The 23,560-nt window shown below is 33.5% G+C and overlaps 1 pseudogene; it reads left to right on the forward strand.

Moving 5' to 3' along the window:
- Nucleotides 1–345: 345 nt before the first annotated feature.
- The window catches only part of LOC118610682, a 34,618-nt pseudogene continuing 11,403 nt past the window's right edge, over nt 346–23,560 (forward strand).

A 23,560-nucleotide genomic window follows, 5' to 3' on the forward strand; every position in this document is an offset into this window, starting at 1 on the left:
AGAAAAGGTATCAGCTTCTTCTTTTGAAACGCTGTGATTCAGAGGGGAAATAGAAAGAGTGCTCTCTACCTCTACTAAAAAATGAAAAACTAGGAGAAAAAGTGGAGACAAAGAAGAAAGATTATATGAAATTTCAGACAACTGACTTAATCTTGGTTTTCCCTTTCCCATCTACCTCTTTTTACCATCTTCTCCATTTCTTCTTTCTCCTGTCATCATTGATTGTGAACTTCTGTTTTGTAATTAAGTCCAATGAACAACAAAGCATGATGATGGATTCCTCATCACCCTATTTGCCTGTAACATCCAGATGCACCTCCAGCACAGAATTCCACTGGACTCATGATGTGTGATGTGTGGGAGATTAATGAAACTCATTTTGAGGACAAGGTAAGTATGTTATGTGGATGCGCTGACAGCCCTGAGAGGGCACACTTTCTGTCAAAACGAGAAAGAAGAAATAGTGTTCTAAGACAAAAACAACCAAGGAATTCTCTCATAGCTTTTTTATTCCTAGTACTTTCCTGTAGTAGCCAACCACTTAAACTGAAAACGATAACATGAAGAAAAGGGAAAAATAGGGCAACCAATAGATGTTTTTCCTTTCTGCCCTTCCTTACTCAAAATAAGCCAAAGTAGACAGTGTTAGTAAAATGTACACATAAAAAATACATAAATGAACATAGTTGAGCTAGGTTTGTGCAGTGTTTCTATTGTTCTGATAAGAATGAAATAAATATGCATGTATGAGGTATGAAATATGAATTGTGTGATTTTGGTGATTTTGATTTGAAGTTAAATCCTCTTATTGTATCTAAATCTCTCGGTGCACAATGCTAAAATTCATGCTGATAATTAAAATATTTAATTTTTCCTTTCTTTAAAACATTAAACAGCAAAAAAAAAAAAAAACAATAACAACAACAACACATCAAGAAAGACCATAAAAAAAGAAACAGGCTTCATATTTTATCACTTTTAATGGCACTCTTTGCTGCTTTTTGAACAAGGAATACTGCATTCTCAGTTTTCCTGAGCCCTGCAAATCATATAGTTGGCCCTCCTTGAGAGTGAAGATGACGAAAAAGTCAGAGCTCCCTGTGGTTAGGTCCAAAAGTGGGATATAATCCACCGGTTCCTGCATTGCTTTGGAGATCTCTAGGTACCACTCTGCTGTCCTTTTCACTTATAGCCTTGGTTTCTTTGCAGCTTCTGAGTTCCGTATCCTTGACTTGGAAAGGCCATACTTACTTTGATACTGGAGCACTTTATCAATTCTGGTTCCTGATTATAATTTAGCAACTTCCAAAGAGATCTCTGGACATTTTTCATTCATTTTATCCTTCCTTCCTTCTTTCCTTCCTTCCTTCCTTCCTTCCTTTCTTCCTTCCTTCCTTCCTTCCTTCCTTCACCAAATTTTTGTTGGGAGCCTATGATATGTTGAACACTGTTCAATGTGAACCGCTATGGACTGAAGTATGTCTTCTTAAAGTTCATATGTTGAAGCTCTAATTCCCTATATGATGATATTTAAAGGTGAGGCCTTTGGGAGCCTTAGGTTTAAACGATATCATCAGGGCGGAATCCCCTAATAGGATTAGTACCCTTATAAGAAAAGAAGAGAGAAAGCTTGCATTTTGCTCTTGCTCTCAATCTCTCTTTCCCTTCATTATGTGAAGATACAGCAAGAAGGCAGCTGTCTGCAAGACAGTAAGAGGGTTCTCCCCAGAACCTAACAATGCTAGCACCGTGATCTCAAATTTTCCAGCCTTCAGAACTGTGAGAACTAAATGCCTGTTATTTAAGCTACTCAGTCTATAATATTTTGTTATAGTAGCCTAAGCTAAGACACGAACAAATGTGGTTCCTGCTTTTGTGGGAAAAATAGACCTTAACAAAATAAACACAAATTAAATATAAAATAAAACTGTAGAAAGTGCTATAAATAACAGGGTACCAAGGAAAAATTAGAGGGTGACCTGATTTAGATTGAGGTGACATAGAAAGATGGTGATAATTTAGAGAACTACGCTCCAGACAGAAGGAACAGCATGTGTGAAAGTGCAAAGAATTGTGTATGGAGAAAACTGACAGAAGGCCTGGGTGCCTATAAGTGTAAACACCAGGGGAGGACTTTGGTCGATTGCTATTGTGCTTTTTTTGCTTAACTTCTGTTTTATTTTATACCTTTTATATAGCTGTGACTGCGTGTGATAAAATAAGTCTTAGTAAATGAACTCCATATTTTCAGGACCCAAAAGCAAAGCACAAAACCAATTAAGTACAAATGTCCACAAGGACTTTGACACTTTGAGTGTGATGCTGAAACAATTCGTTCTTCTCTTTATACATCAGTTATTGACATTAACATGTATATAATAACAGCCACCTTTAAAATGAGAGACAATATAAATGAAGCCCCTGACATGGGTCCCACAAAGAATAATGTTCAACCAGTAATAACTAATTTTAATATTATAAGCAGGTCAGGACAGAATGTTTGAAATTTAAACTGTTTTCTAACAGCCTGGGATCAATAGTTATGTGCTTTTTAGCTATGACATGTAGCTTAGTTGATACCACATATCTTATTGTTAGTGTCGACCTAATATTGCATGTTTAATACTGGGATAAGCCAAATATTATTTTAAAAGAAAGAAATTTGGAAAGCATAGATATTATAAATCTAATTTCAAATACAAACAGTAATCAAATCAGCCCCACCACTCTAAAACTTGGATTCACAGTGTACTCAAAACGGCTATTCTGAGATGTAATGAAGATCTAATACAAATCTGCCAGTTTAATTTCATAGGTTGAAATATTTATGTTATTGAAAGGGTAAAAATAAACTCCCCCCAAACTTATGTTTCTTATTCAACATCTTCCTACCCAGAGCTAAATTGTCATGAAGGTGTCTCTTCTCAAATAGAAGAAGTCTGTTGAGCTCAGTGATGTCTCTCAGACTCTGTGAAAACTGCTCAATGTATTTATCAGGTGCTTTATGTGTCAAATACAAGCTCTCCAGTCCTCTTAACGGAATCTTGAATGATCCAGTCATCTAGTTATTCAGCAAATATTGATTGAATATGTACTATGTGCTAGGCACTGTTCTAGGTCCTGGGGCAGAACATTTTCTTATCATTCCAAAAGAAGTGCCTGGTTTCTGAAACTATCAGATCAGTCTTAGAAACCACAAAACCAATTTCATTATAAGCAAAGGTTATACATAAAAACCATGAGTTAAACTAAATTTTATACTCTAAGATATTGCTTTATAGTATTTCTGTAGATATCTGGAATGTTTTTCTCTCATTTTCTAGACTAGAAAACTGGCAAAAACCTCCTTTAATCATATCCATTATAGCATTACCTCATTGTGTTTTGTGGAATAAAAGTCCTTAGGAGCTTTATACCTAGTGTCCACCCATCTGCCCACCAGGAGGTGTTCTTTAAATGGTCAGTGAATTAAGAGTTAATAGAAAAGTAATAATTTAATGAATTAGCTTGATCAATGTTGAAGTGTGTACCTTGTGTGCTTAATTAATTTCAAATACTCAAACATATACAATTAAGCAAGTTATCTCTGAGCCTACTGCTTAGTAGGCTATGCCCAGTCTTTTGGTATGAAAAAAATAGTGGGAACAAAAGAGATCAGATAGAGGTTGCAAAAAAATAGTTCTAAATTTATTAAAGTTAAGTTGGATATACTGAAATAAGAAAATTTTGAAAAGCAACCACTGTCTCTTTTTATAAACAAAGCTTAAAAATTCCTAGCAATAAAAATTTAGATTGTAAATTATCTATTGAATCATTTAAACAAGGTTGCAAATAAAAGCTTTTAATCAAATTCAGCCTGCAAAAGAGTTTTATTTCTTACATATAAAATAGAAACTTGCATTTGAATTTCCTTTGGTAGGGCCTTCATTTCCTTTTTTAGCTACCAACTCTACTGTTTTTTATTGCCCTTTAACTCTGCCATTAATGTTGGTTTCTGATCCCTAAAAGTATTCCAATTTGGCTCTGGTGCCTTACAAGTTTCTCTCTGCCCTAGGGCAAAAAGCTGGCCCATTTTACAGAAAATTCAGCATTAGCCTGAAACTGTTAAGATAAGCTATAGCTAAGTAGAGTGAAGAAAGTTCTCTGGTTTGGTTTAGATTGGAATTTGGAAAGAGAGGATATACACACAAATTGTTTCCCTATAATGAAATAAGAAAGAGATGTTAAAAGCTATAATTCCTTGAACTCTTACAATGTTAATAAAACCATAAGGTTTTTTTAATCAATATTTTATCTATAGATTCACTAATGCTAAAATGAAGTCATCTCTTAAATCAGAACTTTGTGATATGGTTCTGCTTTGCTAGTTAAACAAGTGTTGTTAACTAAGGGGAATGAGAGGCCACATTCACCAGGTGTGGACCATGGAGCTCTTCCTGGGGTGGACACCTTGAGTAGCACCTTAAGAGGACCAGCCGAGGCATACCTGTAGACCAGTGAATGGCTGTTCAAAAAGGACCCCCCCTAACAGCTCACTGTTTAAACTACAAAGTGCTGAACTGTGTTGTGCAATCCCCTCCCCTTTTTCTCTCACCTGCCCATGGGTAATCACTGTTCCCAGTTTGCCTTCCTGTTGGGTGACACCATTGACCCTTCAGGCATTGAGCCACTCATGGTCAAACAACCCCTGAACTCAAGTTCCCCTCACACTCTCCACTTCTCTGCCTCCTAGTTCAGACTTTGCATCGGTGACTTAATGTTAGACAGCTCATTCCTGACTGTGAATTGTGCTCCATTTTCAGGCTATCTTCGCTGATGGGCACCCTGCTGTCATATTTATCACTTTTTTTTTTCCTTTTGACTGCTGGTTTGCTTTATAATTTTATTTTTGCGCTTTGGAAAATAGAGTATAGGTAGTTATTCTATTTCTAACTGCATGCACTAAAACCTCATGATAGAAGAACTTCTTCTCCAAAGACTGATGCTAGCATACTTCAGATATGATGCTAGAATACTTAAAAAATAATATCTAGATACTTCAAACATGATGCTAGAGTACTTCAGAAACATCAAAGGGTACCACTGGGAATTGTATCTAAGACATAATAGAAACAGGGTGATTTATCCAAGAGAGGATTTTTTTTTCCCAAGAAAGAACTAGTTTTATATATTCAGGTACAAGTATTTCTGGTAGACCCTAAAAGGCAGGGCTCATGTCTTATGCCTAGCTCATTACACAGATAGCATTCAGTTTTTACACATGTAGACACTTGCAGAATTGAATCTAATTGACTTTAATTGAATATATATAGGACTTATCCACTGATTAGAATTAACTGGTGGGTCTTCTGCCCCTTGAGGCAGTACAAAGAGCAGTGTTTTTATAGGGGATAAGAAAATTCAGATGGGGCAATAAGTGAAATAATAAAGTGGTCATGACTCTACCATGTATTATATTTCCTTGAGCATGAACCTGGGTATTATGTTGAAGGCCTAAAATAAATTGAGAAGAACCACTCAGGAGAGCCTAAATTTGACATCATGTAAGAAAAGTTAGGCATAATAGTAATAATAGTAGTATTTTTTTTTTTAAATTGCATATCCACTAAGGGTTAGGAACTATACTTGACTTTTTTTTTATTGTTACATTGTTCAAACTTTACAAAAGTGCTATGAAATAGAGATTATGACCATTTATAGAAGAGGAAACTTCCACTCAATTGCTGGTCATACCCAGGGCTCTCTGACATTAGAGTCCATATGCCTTCAGCTTCACCAGGCTGCCTTAATTATATTCACAGTTTTAAAACTGGCACAGGGAGTCAGTGAAAGAAACTATCCATCTTATCATGATTCAAACACCAGAAAGGCAAGAAAGATAAAAATAAAGAGACAACAGGAAGGTAAAATAGAGGGCAAGGTAAGTATTTGGGAACAGCTTTTCACAAAAATAGAAGAGCAATTAAATTATTGTCTTCCAAAATGCTCTGGACTTACATACCTACAGCCCTGGCTGCTGTGTTTTATCTCATTAAATGCCTGGTTATGGATGGGCAGGTTTGCCATCTGTTTAAATAATAGTTTTCTATTCTCCATGAACTGAGTTGCAGTGTTGAGGGCAATTAAAGCATCATTTTTACCGTCATCTCTCTCTGCAGGAACACTAATATTGCAGGACCATTGTACCACCAGCACACAGGCATCCGTTCCCAGCTATGATTTCATTGCTTTCCCATCTAACCTTCCTACCAGAGGTAAGCCTTCCTGGCCAAGATGCAGGCTGTACAAGCATGAACCCCCACTCAGATAAGAAGAGAGGACATATTAAGAAGAGTTCCAGGATCCCTCTTTCTTGGCAATCCCAGAGTGACGGATGTGACTTCCTATGAAATCTGATAAGCTATTTTCAAAATTTTAATTTAAAATTAGTGGGTAATGATAGGGTTTGTTTCAAACGTGAAATGTTTATAACTAGAAATGTAAAGGAAGCCAATGGCTGCGCTTCTGGCAAAGGAAAAAGATCTGGGTTATAAATTTTTCAGGGACACCGCTATGAGAGACTGAGAATGGTGACTGATGTAGAGGGGACAAGTAGAGGTGTATCTCTAACGTGGCTTTGGAACGGGAAGTTTGGTTCTTGTACTACTTGTTTTAAATCCTGAAAATATCATAGAGTAATAATAAAAATAATAACTAATATTTATTGGCCCATACTTTATTAATCAATGCTAGTAGGCCAGCCTTACAACAACCCCAGGATATAAGTATTGTTATCACGAGTATTTTTATTTTACAGATGAGAAAACTGAGGTTTCAAGTTTTATTGACTTATTTGATGTGTGGATGAAGTAAAATCTTAACAGCAGTTTGTCTTCAGATTCTGTATGTACTACAGCATAAACTGGGAATGCCCTCAGCAAAGTGCTCTGGGGCATATAATTACCCTATTCATACTGCTTCCTAAGTTGAATCAGTACATCTGGCATCTCAAAACAGTTCATATGCACTGTTTCTGGTGCATTACAATTGTCTCAATTATTCTTTTGTAAATGATTTTTCTCAAGGATCTGGATTCCTAATACTGCTTACCTCATCCCAGAATCCTCTCAAAAAAAAAAAAAAATGTATCAAAGTCCATTTAACTCTAGAAACTGGTGAACAAGTTTTGACAACACTGGAAGGAAAAGAATAGGCTATCACCCCATTTGCATGTTTTCTGAAAATTGGTACTCACAACCACATAGATGCGTATATGTGGGATGTATATAGGTATATAATTGTACATATACATACATATATACACATGTACTTATATGTACACATATTTTTTGAACTGTCCTTTCTAATTTCTACTACATTTTAAACATGGCTTGGGTTGTTTAGAAATCTTCCAACAAATTGTTTAATGGCTATTTTTGTCACTTGTTTAAGGTTAAAGTTGAGTTTTGATTTAGTACAGATTTCTTTCCTTCTGTTATGACTGTATTCCTCATACATTCTACCAAAGACCTCTATGATCTATAAAAGAATCCCAATATCCCAGAGTGAGTTTCCACTAACACTTGTACCACAAGAAACTCCTTGCTAATGAGGTCCAATGAAAAAAAGAAATTGAAAGAAAAAAATAACAATATCATAAGTGCAAACATTATTACAGATTGTGTCAACAAGATGCTTTAAGTTCCTTTTCCTTTTCACTGAAATTTATTTTTAAAAATTTGAATTCACTTATATTGTGGTAACTCTGCCTTTGTCTGTGCACGCTGATATCCAGTTAGTTCACCTTGGAACCCTTCTGTCTTGATGCAACTACTGGCTTGAATTTTTTTCTTTCTTTTGGAATGTCATCACATTATCAATGATTTCTTTTCATAATTATATCCACTAGTAGTAAAATTTGGCTGTAGCAAAAGCCACACAAAAGACGAGATGAAGAATTAGAAGTAAACTTTTAGTAATATTTGTTCTATGGCAATAAATACACATTATTGCATCAATAGAATGGTCTCTGTCATTGGGCAGAGATACCAGAAAGTGATGAATTGATGAAAGTGATGAATTGATGAATTGATGACCAAGGACAATTATGGTATCCTAATTCCCTGTATTCTCATGGCCCTCCAAAGTGTCCTCACATAGAGCCATCGGGGTGAACAGCGAAATTCTCACAAGTTGAGATGAGCTCATTTTGAGAACTTAGAACTAGAAGGATTTTTTGTAAGATTCTTGCAAAGATTATAGCTGTTATGGGTTATAATTGTGTACCTCCAAAAGATATGTTGATGTCCTGTCCCTCAGTACTTCAGAGTGTGACTGAATTTACAACTAGGACCATTGTAAATGTAATTAGTTAAGATGAGGTCATTAAGATGGGTGCTAATCCAATATTACTGGTGTCCTTATAAAAAGGAAAAATCTGGACACAGAGACAGACATACACAGAGGGATGATGATGCAGAGACATATGGGGAAAAGATGGCCAAGTGATAACTGAGTTAGAGATTAGAGAGATGCTGCCATAACCAAGAAATGCCTGGGGCTAGCAGAAACTGGGAGACAAAAAAAGATCCTCCCTTGAAGCTTTCAGAGAGAACATGGTCCTGCCGACACCTTGATTTTGGACTTCTGGACTCCAGAACTGTGAGAGAATAAATTTTGTTTTGTTAAGCCACACACTATGTGGCACTTTGTTATGGTAGCCTTAGAAAACTAATACAATAGCCCAAAATATTTTAGTTCTTAAATTTTGATTATAACATCTGCTTTTTTGTGATGGACAAGTTTAATATTATGGCTAATTCTTCTTCCTGATTATTAAATCATTGATTATCAAGTAACTTTACCTCAAGTAACCTAGATACAAATAACTGGATATTATTTTTATTATGTGATGTCATTATGATCCACATCAGCATCTCCAACACATTTTAGGAGATGACATAAGGTGACAGACATGAGACTTCTGGATAGAGAGGGAAGATTTTAAGCAAAATACTTGTTTTTATTCTCTGATAAAACATGAGAATGAAATAGTTATTTTTCTATTTTTTTAGCAACCATTAGGAGAAATTTTTCAAGAAACAAAATGTGGACCTTCACGAACTACCTTATTATGCTATTAAATAGTTTACCCTAAACCCTAAATGCAGTAATAATAATAATAAAAAAAACTTTGTTCTAGCATTTTTTGCCTCGCTCTCATTTCAGCACACCTGCTCTTTTTCTACTATGTTTTGTTACAATGAAAATTGTTTTGAAATCTTGTAGATGTGTGTGTGTGTGTGTGTGTGTGTCTCAAAAGATATTTCTCTATATACTATTGTCTTGCACAGTGGTTGTAAACTCAACCACGAAATTACGTAGTCCTTACTCTGCAGATTCCAAGACATACCAGGTTTGGTCAGCAAGCCCAAGTTCTCTGTTTCATAAAAAAGAGCTAGGGACAATATATAGAAAATAAAAGGCAGACTTTGACCTCATTATCTAAGACTTGTGAATGATTCATAGCAAAGGTTCTAACCGTAATCAACAGGGACTGCTTTAACCTTTGGTTCTTGAATACATGAAAACCCATTTAAAAAATTCTTTTTTTACAGTTTAAAGTGAAAAATCTGCAAGAATATCTTAGGAGTATGATTCAAGGACAGGATATATGGGTGGGTGCCCACTCTCAGGAAAACTAAATTTGACATAAACATATTTCTGTTACCTCTGGGTTGGTATCATTTGACATAGGACATAGCAATGTTTTGTGTCTTAGCCTGGGTTCCCCTTGGCAGAGACCAGGCCAGGGTTTGTGTGCAGGTAGTTTGTTTTGGGGGAAGTGATTCCAAGGGTCAGGAGCGAGGCACAGGAAGAATAAAATAAGGAAGAAAATAAAACCAATACAAGAGACTCTACTCAGAAAGCAGAGTGGATGCCAGGTATTGTTATTGGTAGCCTATATTAAAAGTTATTCCAGGGAACAGGAATGGAGGTTGGGGAGAGTGAACCATGGAAGGGATTCAAGACAGTGCGAAAGAGTACTCTTCTTTTGGTGATGCTGAGGGCAACTGGAGCTCCCTTCTTTCAGGACCCTCAGGGAAGCCTTACAGTATTTGCTTCAGAATTGCTTACCTGAAAAATAGAAGAAGACATTATTTATCTGCACATTTTACCCACTGGTCAAGAGTGTTGACTCCCTTGAATTCATAGGTTGCTGATGTGTGGGTGCTGGGCAGTTTCCCACAATTATCTGTGCTTTGATCAAAAACTCTCAGGACAAAAAGTTAGAGATTTGTGGTGCAGTAAAGAGCTGGTGCTGTCAGATTACACCTGTTTGTAGCTGATTACCACAGCAAGGGTTATAGAAAAGTGGGCTGAAAAGATGTGAAACTGAGAACAACAGGTGTTCAATACAGGTGAGGAACCCATTTTTAAAAGCTATATGAGAATCTCTGGGCCAGGAACAAAAGGAGGGAAAAATCTGAAGAAGTTTCCACAGTATTTTATTGAGTAGGTTTGGGTTTTATACATAAATCTATTAGTCATTACTAAAACTAAATATTGTTGTCTTGTGCTGAAATGAAACTCACTTATTATTCCTTAATAAGTGATTTGCATAGAAACAACTAAACTGGAATTTAAAAACAATGAAATATTGCTAATTCTCTGTAATCTGACTCTATATAATCAAATTAAAAGACAATTGTACTTCCCAATAGCATCAAATTAGAAAAAGATGAGAAAAATCCTGTTTTCTTTGTTTAGAATATGTTTGAAGCAGGGAAACAATATAAGCCATTTTATTTTATAAAATAATACTGATTTGTCTCCCTAGTCAGGATCCATTTTCTCCTTTCTAGGCCTGAGGGTAGCCATCTGTTTCTTCCATGCTCCTGTCTAGCATTTCGCACAATCTAGTATAAAGTCTCTGGAATTCTAGAACCGTGAAGGTGATAACTTTGCATAATATCAGAGGAAATTACATATTTGTTAATGCAGAAAGGTTTTTATTTTGTGAACTTTTGGGGGATTACTACATCGTATTATTAAATGAATGAATGCATGAAAAGTATTTAGGACAGTGCCAAGCACATAATAAGTGCTCAATAAATGTTAGCTTTACTGTGCTTGTGATCAACACATTATTATTATATGGAAGCAGCTATATCTAAAAAATAAGCACTTGCTTAGGGGTCAGAAGAGCTAGTTTTTAGTCCTAATTTTATCACTTGTTAGTCTTGTGGTTTTGGTAAAACCATTTAACCTCTCTGAGACTCAGTGTTCTTATCTTTAGAAGAAGGATAAATTCTAGTTCACAGAAAAGCTATGAAGATACAATAAGTGATTTGTGGATTCCAAAGTGCTATGCCAGGAGAGGCATTTCCAACACATTGTTAGTTATGACCATCTCTGGACACTGTTGATGTTGGTGGCTAAGAGGGGGGCCTAGATTCTGCAAAACCCCAGAAACTCTATTGTATGTAATGATGTTTATTCCCTTCACCATTCTGACTCTTGATTTCATGTGTATATATACTGCTTTGAATTCCATTTCCTTATTTGGCTCCTCTACCTCTTAAGACAAAAAAGGTATCTATATCTTTACTTCCAGAATTTCTCCTTTTGAAGCAATCTGAGATTTAATTTTAGTAATATAACAAAAAAGAATCATAACTTGTTTCATTTTCTCTTTTTTGCACTTTCCATAATTTTTAGAATAAGAATGTAATTATAATTAGAAAAAATAATTAAAATAAAATTTAAACCTAACATGCATTTTATTCATAAATATAAATTTCTAACCAGAAATTTAAAGAACAATTTATAAATCTCTGCAGATGAGACCAAGTATCACCTTTAAAGGCACAAGTCTACAGAATGCCCAACAGGAACATTTTATAGGAAAATCTTTTCTTCTGTACAGAAAGGAAATGACTTAGAGAGAAATGACAAAGGGTATTTGGTTTGTTTTCTCTATGCTTTGTCTAACTAAATCAGGAAGCTTACCCCCTCAGTGGTAGTCTTTCCCTCCGAGTGCTGCTCAGGTTTTAAATTGAATTATTAAGGAATGACTATTTCATAAACTTCTGAGATGAATGAAGAGTAGATATATGTTTGTAAAGGCTCATCCTTTTTGGTTTTGACTAATACAGAAGATGAGAAGGCAACTGTAGACCTCACTCTGTGAAAAATTGTCCTCAGCATTGCTTTTTGTGTGATCTTCCCAAAAGTTAGTACAGTACTATCCGATCAGTTGAAATTATATTAAGCAGAGATCCAGGCTCAAAAGGAGGATCAATAAAGACAAGATGAGATCCCAAATGTGACAAGGTCAAAGATCCAATTTAGACTACAGAAATTATTAATAAACTAGTCAGTACAAGAGCTGGAAGAACTATTTCCACTTAAATCCTGTGGGAAGAGCATTGAGACAAAACATAAAATGATATTCTTCTCCATATTCTTTGCTGATTATATATAAACTTATTTAGTTATTCTTTACTTAGTTACTCTTTTGCCTGTACTACCAAACTTTTACAATGAGAATGGTAAAAGCTATCAATTTCTAATAACTATAAAAATGTTTTTGGAAAATGTGAATGATTTGTTTGTTAGCGTTTTCATTAAAGCATCTCAAAAGGTAGTCTTAGTGATCTAAGTGATCATGGGCTCTAAAGACAGACCTCAGACAAGTGAATTATTATTTTAAATCTCAGTTTCCATTGTTACAAAATAAGGATACTAAAAATATATACCTTATAGCATTTCAGTCACTGTTAAATAAATAATGGCATGTGATTACAATGCTTACTTATTGCTATTATTATTGACTTAGTCAGTATCATATATTCATTGACCACAATTTCCAGACACTTTGCTAGAGGTCAGGGGATAGAAAGTCAAATAAGGTGCAATTCTTGTCTTTAAAATGCTTGCTGTCTAGTATCTCAAAACATAGAGTTATTCTGTAGACATATTTGCTGTAGTTCTTAGTTATTGCCATGTATGCACTTAAGTGTAAATATGCACACATTTATTTATGCATTTTTGTGATACCATATGTTAAAGAGTAGGAACTGGAACCCCCTAGAAAAATTATCCCTCCCAAATCTCTTTTGTTATTCACTAATAGAGAATTAGACCTTTCCAGCAGAGAAACAGTTCCACATTTCAGAACTTCTTTGCTGCTGCGTCAGAGATCATAAACTCCCTCCCAGTTTTTTTCACCTATTCATCTTGCACCCTTTAAAAATGACCCTTTCTATGTGTTCCTTCCACATAGAAAACAATTTGAGGAATTAAATTAAACCTGACACAGCAATACATTATTTAAGTATCTTAGGATAAGATAGATGTCTTCCTGCAGCATTGAAGTGGGCTCGACCTTAAGCAACCCAAAAATTTGCTGGAAGAAAATAAATAAATTCTATTAAGTATCTGTGAAATAGCAATTACTGCGAATACTAATCAAGGTGCTAGTATACTAATTCTAGTAGAAAGTGTCAAATGATTAAGGTCGTATGCAGAAGTGTTGGTAAGTGGAGGGTGGGTACAAAACATTAATTGAGAAGTTAGCAAATGGTAGTTACAGGAGAAGAAAGAGGGATACTATGTTTATGTTAATTCTGCCGCCTTCGGTTATCTCTGATATTTTCTCCTGAGGATAATTTGATAGGTGAACCAAATCAAGAACCTTTACAAAGGATCAAATACCACTCTGAGTTAACGCCTGTAAAAAGAATTGCTACTGTGTAGATGAAATGTAAGTGCAAGGAAATATACCTATATCTATTTTTAGGAACTCTGTGAGTGTACTTAGTTCAATAACCACTGTTCATATATAATCTTGCAAGGAAAATGAACATGGCATCTTGGTAGGAAGCAGAGCTCAGTTAGAATGGTGTCTCTGTGATTGTAATTTAAAAAATCAGATACACATTTGTCTCATCACTGAATACAATGGATAAATTATTGCACTGAAATTAAAGGGCTAAGTATCTAGCCACAGAGGCAAATTAAGCCACTCTAAGAACTTTTACATGTAAACCCAGAAGTACACAGCCCATTTCAATGTTATGTTCTATTCTTAGAGTTAAAGCTGTTATAGAGTTGGAAGTTAAAGGAAGTGGTGCTCAGAAAACGTTTCAAGTATCTCTTTTAAAAAAATGTCTATCAATTTAACAGATACATTATTAAATTGTGATGTGAGATTTATAGGGGTCAAGTCAAAGAAAGGAATATTTCTTAGTGATTTCTTCAAATATCTTCTGCCTTTTATAGAAAAAGGAAAAGATTCTTAGGTAAAAAGATTAATTAACTGGCTTAAAGTCACAAAGCAAGAGAAAAACAGCAGCTCCTGAATCCTCTGGCTCATTTCCACAGCCATAAATGTTAGCTGCCCTCATCAGATCACACCTAATGTAATGCTTGCCGACTGGCTCCTAAAATCAAGTGGCTTTTATTCCAGGGCCCCTGGTATCTGTGGCCCAAAGCCATTTAAAGTGTTCAATCTAAAATATGTCGGACTTAACAATCATATTTTTTTATTAATAAACTTTACTATCTTTATTTCAAGACTCCCCCTTTCAAAGGAGAAATAATTATATGTATGTCCATTTAGGGGAAATAGTACACTAGTTTCCAAATATTCATTAGTAATAAATAACCAGCATTCTTGAATCCATTATGGAAAGAAGCAAAGTATAAATACTTAAGTTATTTAAACATTTAATTAACTATATCTAAGGAGCAATGCATGCACATCAGCACCACTCCACCCATACTCTACTCAAATGTTTCGAGACAATCATGAACCACCTAATAGTGTGTAATATATTATAGCCATTAGGGAGGACAAGAGGATGAGAAAGATTACTGAGATAGTGATGGCTTTACCTAGGTGGATAGCCAGCGATAGTGTTTTTGCTCCATCTCATAAGACACCTCTGAAGAATGTTGACTGCTCAATGCTATCACCGAGAAAAGAATTCTTGGTCAATTTCAAATGGAAGAATGACTTCATATACACCAAATATAGCATCAGGGGAAGGTCAAGAAAGGGGGTGCTATAGCCTGAGACAGGAGAAATGTCCAGAATTCTGTGATTCAAAGGACCACACTTGCCTCTTTCTAGAAGTGATCAGGAGACTAGAGCATTTACATTAAAAAAGCGAGAGAGCAGATGAACTTAAATAAACAACAAATGATAGTTCTGCCCTAAACAATTCCATACACAATTCTTTCCTTTTCTTCTTCTCCCCCTCCTTTCCTTCCCAATTCTCTCTCTTCCCCTGTCTTTCCATCTCTTTATTTACCAAAAGAATTAATTTCTAAACCATCTCGCTCTCAAAGGATATAATAAGTAAGAAAATCAGTCAGGAGGAACAGGAAGGAGGCGATAAAAGGGAGGTGGAAAAGCAATAAAAGTATAATAGAAATGATGATAATGATATGGCTATCTTGTACTAAATGTTTACTACATTGACACAAAGTAATTTACATGTTATAACTCATTCAATCCTCACAATAAAACCTCTGAGGGAAGTACTATTATTACTTCATTTTTTTACATGGAGAAACTGAAGCACAGAGGAATCTCATAGCTAATAAGTGGCAGAAGTGAGGTTCTAGCTAACTACATCCTGGAGCTCTTTCCCAACAACCTTTACTGTCTTTTTTGAAATAGGGGCAGCATGTAGCCATAATACATTATCCAAAGTTCGAGACTCTTTTGTACAGGTAAGTCTCAAATTTTATTCTCATCAATCAGGGCAAAGAGAGCCACAGCCTTGAAGTCCATTAGCCAAAGGGCCCCCATTGCTGTGTTTACACTGGGAAAGTTTGCTTGGATGACTGTCCAGATGCAGAATTATTGGACAAAATAAGCTCTCAGAAGCCCAGAGGTGCTGTTTGTGCTGGGCAGCTAAGGCCCTCTATCTTCACCCTGGCTGGGACGTGCCAGCCTCCTGCTGGGAGTGAATATGTGAGTCAGCACCTCTCAGGCACCTTTTCCTCCATCACACTGCAGGAACTACATGGATCAGTACTGAGTGTAGGCTGTTTGAAACAGTTATATATGATTCAGGTGCATGACAAAAAATATAAATGATATAATTGTCTTTTTATCTTTTGAATTGACTTTAGATAAAATTCAAACTATATGTTACCAGCATTTATTTCTTATTATTTAAAAAATTACAAGGAGTACTCAGACAAGAACATTATAAACTATTTGGCTCCTTGTGAATTTAGAATGTTCTGGGTTTGAAAAAAAAAAAAAAAGGCCTATCTGAGTGCCAAGGAAGTTATGGTCTAAAAGAGAAAGCTAAGACAACCATATATTATAAAACGAATGAAAAACTTAAAAAAGAGAGATCTTGGACATAGGTAGATAACTACAAATTTGAATGTATCCCTTAGTTCTAAGAGGGCCAATAAGACCCTCTTAAAATGAGCCAATAAGGTATCCTGGGCCATACAGGTGTGTGGCTTGAATTTGGAGTTTAAAGGACAATTGTGAGTTGGAACTCAGAAAAACTGCCCTTTCTGGCCCGCATCAGACCTAAACCTTAAAGCTTCCTCCCATATTTTCTGGAGAATTTTGTGAACCTGCTCAACATCTCTAAGGAATCCACAGAGCTTCCAAAGGAGCAATGGATCCTATAGATATAATCTACTGCAGCTCCTTTGGGAGTGGGCAGGATGGGCGAGAAGATTGTAGTAAGGGAATTATCTGCCCCCAAGGCTCTCTAGGATAGACTAGATAGACCAGATTAGTGAGAGCCAAAGTATATTATTACCATGGTTAATGATGGGGCTGCAGAGTCAGCCAGACAGTGGTTTGACTTCCATGTCACCCATGGAAGGTGGATTGGGGACAATTTATTTAAGCCCATAAGCTCTCATCTGTAAGACGAATGAACCTACTCACAAGATTTTTGTGAGGATTACATGAACTGATTTATGTTAATGCTTTGCATGGACCTTGACGCAGTAAAAGGTGGCTTTTGCCATATTTATTTCTCATTTACTTGTTTTCTTGAATATATAGTTTCATTCTCTCCATTGCTGCTTCAAATATTTGCATAGATATTAGTAACTACTAATTGTATTGCAGTGGGTCACATGTCTTGCAAATTAGTAGAGGATTGAGAAAATCAAAGAAAATCCAAAAGCATGCATTGCAGGTGGCCAAAGTTAAAAAGTAAATTTAAAAAGGAAAAAAGAATAACAGAGTATGATATATTGAGATGACTGAAGAAAGAGCAAATATTACTTTTAAAACAAATGTAAATGAACCGTATAAACCTAATGGGTGTTTGAGGCATCAATCATTATACTCTCAGACTGTATAAAAATACACAATATAACAACATATATTTACCAAAGACACATTTAAAACAGTAGAAAAAAATTAAGTGGCAATACTAAAATCAAAAGAAATCAAATTCAAGAATAAGTTAAAAGTGGGAAAAAATTCTACTTGTCAAAAATGTATGAAATTCAAAACTTAAAAAAATGCCATTAAAACTCATATTCATACTGGGAAGCTTTTAACAAACTTGATATTTAAAGATATTTGCCAAGCAGAAGAAACATGTATATGGTTCAATATATAATATGAGAAATACAATTGGTAGTTTGTTTATTTAAGAGTATGCAAATTTTTTCTGTAAAGAGACAGCAAATATTTCAGGCTTTGCATGTCATGCATATTCTTCTCTGTGTATCTGTGTATCTCTTGTATTCATTATTTTATAATGAATAAAATAATTCTTCTCTGTGTATCTGTGCGTATGTATATGTTTTAACAATCTTTTTAAAATAGAAAAGTCATAATTAACCAAAAAGCCTTATAAAAACAAGCGTAATTTGCTGACTCTTGATTTATAATCCATGAAATGATTCATATATTTGATATTATATTTAAATAAGAGCTAACAAATATATTAATTACATTATAGGTATAATTTCCTACGAACATATTTTTCAAGAATATATGGAACATTTACAAAAATTGTCTAATATAGTAGACAAAAGAAATCTTACGAATTTCCTAGCTCAAAGGATCTGAGGACCCCTAAGAGTTCCCAAGATCCTTTAAGAGGTTCTCAAGGCCAAACCTATTTGCATAATAATATATGATGTTATTTGCCTTCTTCACTCTCAATCTCTCAAGTGGATACACTAAAGTTTTCCCAAAGCTTCATGACAAATTCATCTCAACAGACTGAATGCTGAAGCAGAAGTGAGAATCTAGCTGTCTTCTATTGAGCCAGACATTAAAGAGATTTGTAAAAATGTAAACCAATGTTACTTTTTTCATTTATTTTTTGTTTTAAAAAACAATCATTTTTTGTCAAAGTATGTTGCATATGTTGAGATTTAGTCAGTATATTATTGCTATTTTAAAATAATTTATCTATGTATATTTAAAATTTCTCGGTTCATTTCTATTATGGTAAATATTGATAGATATAAGCCACATAAACCAAAGCTCTTTGGGAGTCCTCTATAATTTTTAAGAGTTTGAAGAGTTTCTGAGACTAAAATATTTGAGAACTGCAGTTCTAGAGAATAATTGTACAAGCCATATTCTTTTACTTTAATACAATGTATTTGAGACATTAATTCGTTTTATTTAATCTTTCATAGTGGACTAGCCTGGACCTGATACTTCTTTAAAAACCAACAATTCTTTCTTATCACTAGACTGCCATGCACCTAAGAAAAAATTACAAATAAATCCAGGATAAAAAGTCATCACTTCCCAGCATCTGCTTTCAAGGGTTCTGAACACATTCAGTAGGGTTAGTCTGTTTAGGATGGGGCAGGAACTGAGTTTCAGCTGAAAAGAAAATGTCTAATTAGGCTGCAGAACCAGAATTGAGAAAATAGTGACCAGCTTGCAAAAGATAAACCATGACAGTTTTCAAGATAGGAAAATGAAACCAAATGAGAAACATTCATTTTATTTTTAATGAATTGATTTCCCAACAAGTGTGCAAATGTTAACTTTCATTTTCAAAGCTCAAGGAAGATATATTTGCTTTAAGACCTAAAGCAGCTTTTTATAATGAATAAAATAATAAGAAACGGCTTTACTTATCTTCAAGCTGTTTAGTAATTTAACAAAGCGGTAGAAAAGTATAAAAATAAATGCATTATTTATGGATTTAATTTTTATTTTTTAGATACACTTTTATCAAAATTAACATATGAATTGTGTTAAGAAAAGTATAAACTCAATGTAGGCAGCTTGTGAATTTTCACAAAGTGAACATAGTTGAGTAAGTACCACCTACAACAAGAAGTAGAACATGACTATCACCCACAAAAACTCCTAGTCATTATACCTTCTCTTCCCCCAAATAACCATTATCTTTACTTCTAACACCATAAATTCGTTTTTCTTCTTTTAGGCATTTTTATAAATGGAATCATTTATTATATATTCTTTTGTATCTGACATTTCTGTTCAACATTATGTTTGAGAAATTCATGCACATTGTTTGATGTGGTAATTCATTGGCTTTTACTGTTGTCAAGTATTTCATTATATGAATTTTATAGTTTATTTATTTATTCTACTTTTTCATTAATATTATTATTATTATTATTAATTATATTTTCAGCCATTGAAAATAGTTATGTCAAGAACATTCTTCCATATAAATTTCTGGTACATTTTAAAGACTTTTTCTATTGAGCATATTTTACCTATGGATGAAATTGCTGGATCATATTATATTTATTTTAAACATAAGTAGATACTTTCAATTTTTCATGTGGTTAAAACAATTTAAATTTCAAACAGCAGTTTGTGAGAATTCAAGTTGCTCTATCCTCCTCAACAATTTGGGTTGTTAATTTTTTAAAATTTAGCCATTCTAGTAGTGGTGCAATGGCACCTTATGCTTTATTTTCCATTTTCCTTATGTTTGAGTTTGAGCACCTTTTTGATATTTATTGGCAAAGTAAATATCCCTTTTTTTTTTTGGTAGAGAGAATATTTCTATTCCTCCTTATTGCTTAAAAATGTGTATTATTACTTAATGTATTTTAAAATTGGGTTGTCTATATTTTTTAAAAATTTATTGTTCTTTAATAAATCATAGTTATGTCTGTTGTTGTATATACACATTGCAAATATTTTCTAGCTATCCATGGCTTGCTTTTTTACTCTCCTAGCTGTGTCTTTTGATAAATAGTAGTTCTTATTAATAGTTCTTAGAGTCTCACTTATCAATTTTTTCTTATATATACTGTGTTTCATGTCCTATGTAAGAAATCTTTGCTTTCCTGAGATTTCTAGAAGCTGAATTATTTTACCTTTCACATTTCAATAAGCAATTAAATATAATTAAGTTTTTGTTTATGATGCAAGGTAGTGATAAGGATTTTTTTCTATTTGGAATTCTAATTAATCAATTATTTTTTATTGAAAAGACTGTTCATTCACTCTGAAATGCACTTTTATCATAAATCTGACTGACCCGTACTGTCTACTCTGTTTACTGGTCTATTTGACTAACTTTGCTTCAGTACCACACTGTTTTAATTATCATTCTCTTATATTACTTTTTAACATGTTAGTGTAAGGCCTTTAACTTTATTTTTGTTCTAGAATATCTGGGCTAATCTTGAGCCAGTTTTGGTCCTCTATTTGCCATTGTACTGCATTTTCATGTAAAATTAGCATTTGTTAATTTTCTTTGAGATAAAAAGCTGAGATTTTGATTGACATTGAACTGAATCTAATAGATAAATTTGGGAACATTCGGCATCTTTAAGACAACAGCTCTTCTGATTCATAGAGTACATTTACTCCATTTACTTATATTTTTTCTTTCTTTCAGTAGTAGTATGTGATTTACTACATTAAGGTTTTTCATAACTTTTGTTAAATTTATTCCCAATATTTGATATTTAGTGATGCTATGAAGTGTGAATGTTGTCTTTAAGTTACATTTTATAATTGTTTAATTTAGGAGTGGTTAATTTTAAAATATTTTAATTTTTGAATATTGTGTCTAGCAAGCTTACAGTATTCTCTCACTAAATAAAATAATTTATATAGATTTTTTATACTGAAATCATTGTTTATAAATAATTATATTTATTAAATCTTTTATTTGTTTCTCTTGTCTTCTTACATTAATTAGAGTATTGGGGGAAAATGTTGAATAGAAGTGGTGATGAGTGTATCCTTCTTCTATTCTTGATCTCAGGGGAAATCTGAATATTTACTATTAAGTTTAATCTTAGCAGTAAGGTTTTGAAGATTTTTTTAAAAATCAACTATAGATGTTGCCTTCTGTTTCTACTTTGCTAAGAATTTTTATCACCTAAATCATGAATGGTTATTAAATTTGATTCACTTATAGAGATTATCATATGAATTTTCTTCTTTGTATTTTGAATGTAATAAATACATCAATTGACTATATGTTAAATGAACTCTATATCATTGGATTAACATTCCTCAGTCATGACCTACTTTCTCTTTTATACATAGTAAGATTCGTTCTATGAATATTTTCAGTAAGACTTTGCAACTATATTTATAATAGACATTGACCTACATTTTTCTCTCTTGTAAGTGTCCTTTTAGGTTTTTGTACTAAGTTTGTCGGCCTTATAAAATGAATTGTAAGTATTCTCTCTTTCTCTATTTTCCGTTTTGTTTTTTTTTGTTTTTGTTTTTGTTTTGTAAAATTTGGATAAATTTACTGCTGATGCCATCTGGATTTTGAATTTCTTCATAGGAAAGTTTTAAATTATGGATTAAATCTCCTCAGTTGATATACAATTACATAGATATTATATTTCTTTTTTTGACAATTTCGGGTTTGTATTTTTCTAAGAATTTATCTTTTTTTTACCTTTTCAAGTGTATTAGTAAAAAAAGAGTAATATCCTCTTCTTATTTATTTTTAGTAGCAGTAGATCTAGTAATGTTCCTCTTTTTACCTTTGATATTGATAATTTGTATTTTCTCTCTTTTATTCTCAGTCTTGCCAAAGTTTTAGAAGTTTTATTAATTTAATAATATTTTGATACTCCCTTCAGTCGAATGTTTCTTTTCTAGTTTATTAATTTCTGCTTCTTTCTCCCCTTTATTTTTGTCTCTCTCCTTTTTCCTTAATTGATTTTGGTGTTTAAATTTGACTAATATATGCCAATAAGTAAAGCAATATATTTCCCCTAAGTACACTTTAGCTGCATTTCACAAATTTTATGTCATGTTTGCATTATCATTCATTTCATTTCAAAGTATTTCTTAACTTATACTTGGATTTTTTTTTATCAAATCATGGATTATTTGTAATCCACTTGCTTAATTTCTAAACATTAGGAATTTTCTAGTAGTCTTTTTGTATTGACATTGCATTTAATTTCACTGTATTCAGAGAATGTTTCATAGATTTCTAAACTTTGAAAAAGTTTAGGTTAAGTATTTTGAACTTTATTTTCGAGGCATGTAAAACTACTAAATGTTTACAAAAGAGAACTGTTTGGATGTGAGTATTGTTTTGTAGGAAATAGTATCCATTTTTGTTATACATGTATATTTCTTACCATATGAATGCTTTAGATTTATATTTCTTGTGATATGAATGCTTTAGATTCTTCTATTAATCTAATTCTGATAGTCCTCGAAGGTGATATAACTAAGGGATATATCCTTTATGGCTATAACAACTTAGTGTCTTAAATTTAAACCTTAATAGTACTTTTTACTAAAGATTTATTTTCTTTGTTTGCTTTATATTCATTGTTTTATTAAATTTATCAGAGTGACATTGGTTAATACAATTATATATATTTCAAGTGTAAAATTCAATAATATGTCATATGTGTATTGCATTGTATGTTCACCATCCCAAAGTCAAATCTCCTTCCATCACCGTATATTTGATCTCCTTTATCTTTATCTACCTCCCTGAACCGTTTCTCTCTGGTAATCACTAAGCTTTTTCTGAGTCTATGGGTTTTTGTTTGTTTTGTTCATTTGTTCCTTTCCATTTTATATCCCACATATTAGCAAAATCATATGATTCTCAATTTTTCCCATCTGACTTATTTCTCTTAGCATGATAATCTCAAGATCCATCTATGTTGTCACAAATGGCAGTATTTCATCTTTTCTTATAGCTGTACTTATGTACCACATCTTCTTTATCCAATCATCTATAAAAGGACAGTTTGGTTGTTTCCATGTGTTGGCTACTGTAATCAATACTGCAATGAACACTGGGGTGCAAATATTTTTACAGCTAAATGTTTTCAAATTTTTAGAGTAGATACTGAGAATAGCTGGGTCATATAGTAATTCTACTATTAATTTTTTGAAGGACTTCCATGCTGTTTTCCATAAAGGTTGTACCAATTTACATTGCCATCAGCAGTGTATGAGGGTTTCTTTTCCCCTACAACCTCTCCAACACTTGTTATTGCTTGTTTTGTTGATAATAGCCATTCTAATAGCCATACCATCTAATGAGATGGTATCTCATTGTGGTTTTGATTTGCATTTCCCTAGTAGCTAGTGACGTTGAAAATATTTTCATCT

Source organism: Rousettus aegyptiacus, unplaced genomic scaffold (assembly GCF_014176215.1).
Source record: "Rousettus aegyptiacus isolate mRouAeg1 unplaced genomic scaffold, mRouAeg1.p scaffold_m13_p_13, whole genome shotgun sequence".
NCBI classification, from domain to species: domain Eukaryota; kingdom Metazoa; phylum Chordata; class Mammalia; order Chiroptera; family Pteropodidae; genus Rousettus; species Rousettus aegyptiacus.